Below are 7,010 nucleotides of genomic sequence, written 5' to 3'. Positions count from 1 at the left end.
ATAGAATATAAGAATAGATATTCTCAATTTTTTTAATTATTTGACAAAGTGTGCTTTTTTATTATTAAATATTTTTTTAGATATTTTTTTGATCCACTTTAAAAATATAAATTGAAGAAATCTATTTCTGTATCAAATTGGTTATTAAACTTGTTTTACTCTCTATATCAATATAAAATAATTAGCCAAAATGAATCTAATTAACTTAATCAATATAAAATTGTGCAGAATCCAATTAAAAGAAAAAAAAGTATAGAGACCTAATTGAAAATTTTACAAAACTATAGGGACCAACAGAGTAATTAAACCTTAAATTTTTTTTTTGGTGACTATTATCATTCATATGTGACTCGAACCCACGACCTCTTAATTGAGTATGGGGAGTCTATGCCATTTGAGCTATAACTCATTGGCAATTAAACCTTAAATTAAAGATAGAAAATCATCATTTGTAAAATTGAAGATTAATTTAATCATTTATAAAAATGAAAGATTATTTAACGAGTGCTCCAAATTTCAAACCTCATCAATTAACTTTTATATTAATAAACTATGATATCAAATGAAAGAAAATGGTTAGGAAAGATGGTACATATTTAATTTGATTTAAATAATGTATTTAGCTATAGTTCTGTGTTAAGTCTCTCCTTATTATGAGTTTTATATGACATTTATGAAATAGCAGGTGTACTCTCTCTCAAGTAGTAGGTATGAAAATTCATGACACTTCTTAAGGAGCAACAAGATATTCAAATTATTTGCTCACTGTCATAACTTTCTGTGAAGCCATTGAGTTTGTTTTATACGGAATACCAAGATTTCTCTGAATAGGTTGTATAAACATACAGTATGCAAAAGTGACCATATTTCAATTTTAGCCGTAAAAATTAAACACATGCAACCCTTCAATGACGACATGTAATATAATCGAACCAAAAGATACCGTCTACGGAGATTATGGCCATTTTTAATCCAAAATGATCCCAAAAAAAAAAAAAATGTGATAGTAATTTTCCAAATGGCATGACTTTATCACCATAAAAGTGTTATATCAAAAATAATATTTTGGACAAATTATTAATAAATTTTTCGATAAGTTAATATCAGACAAATTTAAATTTTGATTAGGTTCCAAGTAACTTTGTCAAATCAAGTTATAAATACATATTAGAAGGAAAAGTAGAAGGAAATAACTTTTCTATAAGTGAACATAAGCCAATTCTATTATAATTTAAATTTTATAAATAAATAAAAATTTAAAAATCAAAATTTAAAATTTAAAAAAGATTTTTTTTATATTTATCCTAATCACATTTATAATACACAATAAAAATAATTCATAAAAAACCTAATCTCTTTCCATTCATTTGGAAACAGTCAAATTTCTCTTTTCACAAATCCGCCGTCTCCACACATTTTCGATGTCGCTGCCCACCGACCACCGTCGCGCTGCACGGCCTATTCCACGCGTTCTGTCGCTGTCGTCCACCATTCCGACGCATCTGTACCGGCGATCCCCCATTCACGACGCGCGATCAACTACTAAGATCCATGGCGACTTCTCCACTCACGATGCGCGGCCTCCGTGGCTTTCTCCTCGCAACGCGCTGTAACCCCCTAATTATCCTAAGTCTCACCTCATACCATAAAGCAAAGAATAACTAAAGGTCACAACAATTTTAAGGCTTATACAATAACATATATATATATATATATATTGTAAAGCTAGAAGCCCGATGAAGGAATAAGTTCAAAACAGAGTTACAAAAGCACAAAACGTTCACACGAAACTAAAAGCATAAAGGTACAAGATATAGATACAAAATAACAACGTATAAGTAGATGTATGAGTATAAAAGTCATAAAGTACTAGTCGCAGCCTGCGGAGTTTAGGCTGACTAGTTATATACTGACGTACAGAATTTTAAAAGTTAAAACATAATACATATCTTTCTCAAAGTAAGCCTCTAAGGCAAATATAAATACAAAAGTGAGAGTACTAAACAAAATATCCAAAATGGGATAAGAATCGTCCGCTTTGTCACCATCACGTAACACACCGAGGTGAGTTACGACCTGCATCTGAAAAACAATAACAGAATATGGTATGAGAACCGAGATTCTCAGTATGGTAACAGTGTCCAGTAATGTAAGATATAAGACTCCAGGACGCAAAAGATAATCCTAAAATTTTATATCAATCATAAATATTCAAGCTTATAAAACAGATAAACAAATCCTTAACACAGGTCAACTAATTTAGGGAATTTCTAAACTATCAGATCACCGTTGTCCCAAGCCTTCACCAGCCTAACCTCCATGCGATTCCATCGCCACCGCCTTCCGAACCTCCTCAATCCCAGTAGAAAATACAAGTAATAGCAATGCAAGTAAAACACAAGTATAATCATATATATCAAGTAATTCAAGAAGCAATTAAGCATGTTATACAGTTAGGCAAACAATGCAAGTCGGCAAAGAAAGCAAACATATAGAATATGCACATGATGAATGTCTGTCCTATTTGGCTGTGATATCACATTGTCGGTTCAACTGCCAACCTGACACATTCCCATAGGAATGTCGCCTTTCGATCATGAATATAGCTACGGGAACCCCCACGGATATAATGTCGGGCACACTCCTGTGATCCGAAAGGATGCGAGTGGGATACTCTACCACAGACCTCACATCTCAATGTAAGAAGGATTAACCACCGTCTTTGCCAGGCGCATAGCGTCTCAACAATTCTTAGTATAAAGTAATATGTCAGTGGATTTTCAGAAATCATTTTCAATACTCAGAAAAGCCATCATTCCACTCCGAGTCCTAGACTCGTCTCAAACACTATCAATCCGTAAATCCACAACTCATTACCTTAAACATCATTACAGTACTCCTCCATCTCACTCAACTAATCTATCCTCAGTACTCCAAAAACCTAAGGCTCCGTTTTCTAAAAATTTCTACAAGAAAATATCTAATTAAACTCACTTAGAGCACTCTCTATGTTTCAAATCCTAAGAACAAGATAAGGAAACCTAGATAAGCATTACGGAAGCTTACAAACTTGCTGGAAAGGTAAAACGATTAAAAACAAGGTTTTCATTGAAAACAGGACAGTGTGCGTACGCATAAGGTTGTGCGTACGCACGCCTAGAAGAATTTTCTTAATGTGTGCGTACACATAGAAGTGTGCGTACACACATAAAGTAAAATTTTCGTTTTGCGTGCACGCATGAATATGTGCGGACGCCCTCAACAGAATGCACTTTCCAGCTTGTGCATACGCACAACTTGCAAATTTTGCAGGGTGTGTGTGCGCACCAGAGTGTGCGAACGCTCTTAGCAGTAGGCATATTCCTGTGTGTGCGTACGCACCGGAGTGTGCGTATGCACGTTTTCTAAAAATTACAGGGTGTGCGTGCGCACACTTACGCCCACAAGTGTGCGTACGCACAAGTTAAAACATGGCCCTGCTCAGAGGACGCGCACAACAGTGTGCGTGGACACACAAACCAGAACTCACAATTTCTGTAACATCACAAAATTCAATTTTTTGACACCAACTTCTAATGATCATATCTTTTTCTACAAAATTCCAAATTCCATGAAATCTATGTCGTTTTAAAGCTCTTTAAATTATCTTTAATTTGATATAAAATTGAATCAATTTCAAAAATTGTAGCTCAATATATGATCTGCCAAAGTTGGCCCAAAATTGGCCCAAAATCTATTTTTACCAAAAACCTTAAAAACTCAATCTCACCAATCTCTCAATTCAAAACCAATTGCTCTACATCCAAACCAGTCCTAATGTATCTAAATTATATTCATATATCTTCAAATTCATTCCACAACCTATAATTCACATTTTTATCATTTTCACACCTAATCATCATTCAATTTATTAATCTCTCAAACAATATGCAACAACGTCACACATCAATAATTTCTCATACATAATTTCATCACTTACCACCCATCATTATCATAATAGTCATCCACCACCAATCATAGCCCAACATCAATAATTCATCATTATGTAATATTAACTCAAAATCAACACCCTTTATGAACAACAATCTCGTTTCAATAATTATCAACAATCAATCCAATTCTATCCTAAAGTCCACTAGCCTAAGTGTCCAGAAATATTACATATTATATAGAGAAAATCGAAACCATACCTTGGCCGATTCCCAATATAAATTAAACACCAAAATTTGACCCCAACCAAGCTTTCACAAGTTTTCAAGTTCAATCAAGCCATCATACACAATCCAAAAATTTCAATAATCATAATTTCCAAGCTATACACAATTAATTCATCATAATTAATACCTAGGATTTACCAAAATCATAAATTCATAAGGGTTTAAGACATTCTTACTTTATCTAACAATTTTGAGGGCAAAACTCAATAGCAACCAAGTGTTAGAGTGTACTTAAACACCAAAAATCACAAAAATCTCTCAAAAACCAAACTTAAAATTTTGAAATTCACAATGGCTGAAAACTGGGCAGAAATTTTCGAGAAGCTTATCACAATACCTAGCTGAAAGTGATGAGCTCAGCGAGAGTTTCGCGTAGCCGCAAACGGCACGCGAATCGAAGTACTGTAACTCGAGTTATGATCAAAAGAGTGATGAAGTGAATAGTAACTCTTCCCTCTCCTTTCACTCTTAACCTAGCAGGTGGAATTTGTGTTCATGAGAGGTGAATGAGCTGAATGACCTTCACTTATGGGTATTTATATGTTGAGTTTGGGTCCAATTTGGGCCCGATCCAACCCGTTAACGCTTTTGGCTCATTTGGCCCAACTTTGGGGCCAATCTTTAAAATTAGTACCCGATTTTTAACTTTAATTATTTTCCTAAGTTTTACTGCTCTTATACAGTACCGGACAGATTTAAGTCGGTACTGCCGGCTAATTTACCGGTATGCGTTTTACACAATTTTCTGCAGAAAATTACATCTTCCAACTCAGAAAAATCTATTGAGTCTAAAAATCATATTAAAATTTTTTAATTAATATTCTAAATTTTGGATCCTATTTTGAGCAATTAATTTAATTTAATTAAGCAGCTAATTAATCGCGGTTCTTACACGCACCACCACGAATCTCCCACCGTACATGCAACACCGTCCAAGATATCGTCGCCGGTCACCTTACGATCTTCTTCTTCTCCTCTCCTATTTGATTTTAAATTATTCTTTTAACTATTTTTTTTTGTTTCTTTATCCTAAATTTCGCATGATTCTTTTTATTAGTTTTGGATGATTCTTTTTTTTAGGTAAATTTTAAATAATTAATAATTAATGACAATTAATTAGGATAGAATGTAATTTAAATATGCTTGCATTGTTGGCTTGTTGTTGACTATACCCCTCTTGTTTCCTTAGCTGGGATTGTTAGAACAGAAAAGCTCTACAACCAAGTCCAATTTATTGCGCACGGCCTTCTTTATAATTGTTGTTTCACCCTCTTAACTACAACTTGTGTCACCGTTAAAAAAATTTGGTGATAAAATTGAGAAACTTGTATGATAATTAAGAAGTTTCGGTACTATTTTTTGACAAATTATGCATAACTCAAAACTCTTTTTCATCATCATCATCTTCTTCATATTCTTCTTCTTCTTCTTCTTCTTCTTCATTTTCTCATTCTTGTTTCATCTTCTTATAATTTTTTTTATTTTACTCTTTTAACAAGAACAAAAACAAGAAAAATCAAACAAAGAAGAAGAATAAATACATAATACTGCAAAATCACCAATATGAGGAGGAGGAAAAGAAAAAGAAACGTGACAACAACAACCATAAAAGAACGACAATGAAGAGAAAACTCGCGAAGAAGGAGGAATGCAAAGAAAAAGGAGGAGAGAGAACACAGGATACAAACATTTGCATTAGTAGGGATAGTTGGAGTGTGTATTCACGCTCTCACTAATGAAATTAATTTTTATTAGGTTTGAACCAACTTAGTTAGATTTAATTGCCAAAAAAACGTAGATATATAACAAAACTATTTATTTAAATAGTTTTAAAAAAATCGACTTATTTTTGAAGGATTAGACTCCTCTAAAATGAAAGAGTTAGTAAAATGATAAAGTGAAGAGTTAATCATTTTTAAATTAAGATAATGGACTCACAAATGAGGATATTATAAATTCAACGATAATTAATCTCTTATTTTATCACTTTATCATTCCCCTCAATTTAAAAGATCCAAATTCATTTTTTAGAAGATGTGTTAGAGATCTCTTGTAGTGTCATCTTCTTTGGTGAGTGTGGCCACTTATGTTGTGTCCTTGCATTGTTTAATGTTAAACAAATATTATTTTCCTGTTAAATTTCGTTATCCAGTTACACGGATTAACCGCTTTTACTTACACTAATTAAAACGTATTTAACATTAATCCCATTTGCGACTTGTTGTTCCCTCGTTGTAGGGTCAACAATATAGCAACAGTAGCCATGGAAACCATCTTCATATTAAATAAGTCATATCACTACAAAAAAAAAAAATCATTCATTCAATTACTCTTAAAAGTGTAGCTAAATATGACAAAAAAAGATATTTTTGTCAAAAACTACACTTATTTAAGTTTAGAGACGCCTTTAGTGAGAGTTGTCTATTCAAATGTTACATATTCTCATATGTATATTTTTTTTGTATAGACTAGAATAAGCTACTTTTAAAGTGATGTATTTAAAAACCAAATGCTATGCTTTTCATCACTCATGCTTTTATCACTCATGCTTACCATTCAAAAGAATAGATTACTCTTATCTTTACTAATACAACACCTTAAAAATGTAACAATGTTGTATATCTATAACTACCCTATATAAGTGTAACATTATGTTTCTCACCTTTTTTGTTTTTTTAAATTTCCTTATGTATATTGTAATCTTCTTTTCTAAAAGCTAATATTTAGTAATGTTTAAAAATATCTCTCTTAATAATATGATTACATATATATTGTATTTTTAATTATATTAGT

The sequence above is a fragment of the Arachis ipaensis genome, chromosome B04, assembly GCF_000816755.2.
Source record: "Arachis ipaensis cultivar K30076 chromosome B04, Araip1.1, whole genome shotgun sequence".
In the NCBI taxonomy this organism is placed as follows: Eukaryota; Viridiplantae; Streptophyta; class Magnoliopsida; order Fabales; family Fabaceae; genus Arachis; species Arachis ipaensis.
Note: the sequence above shows the minus strand (reverse complement) of the source record.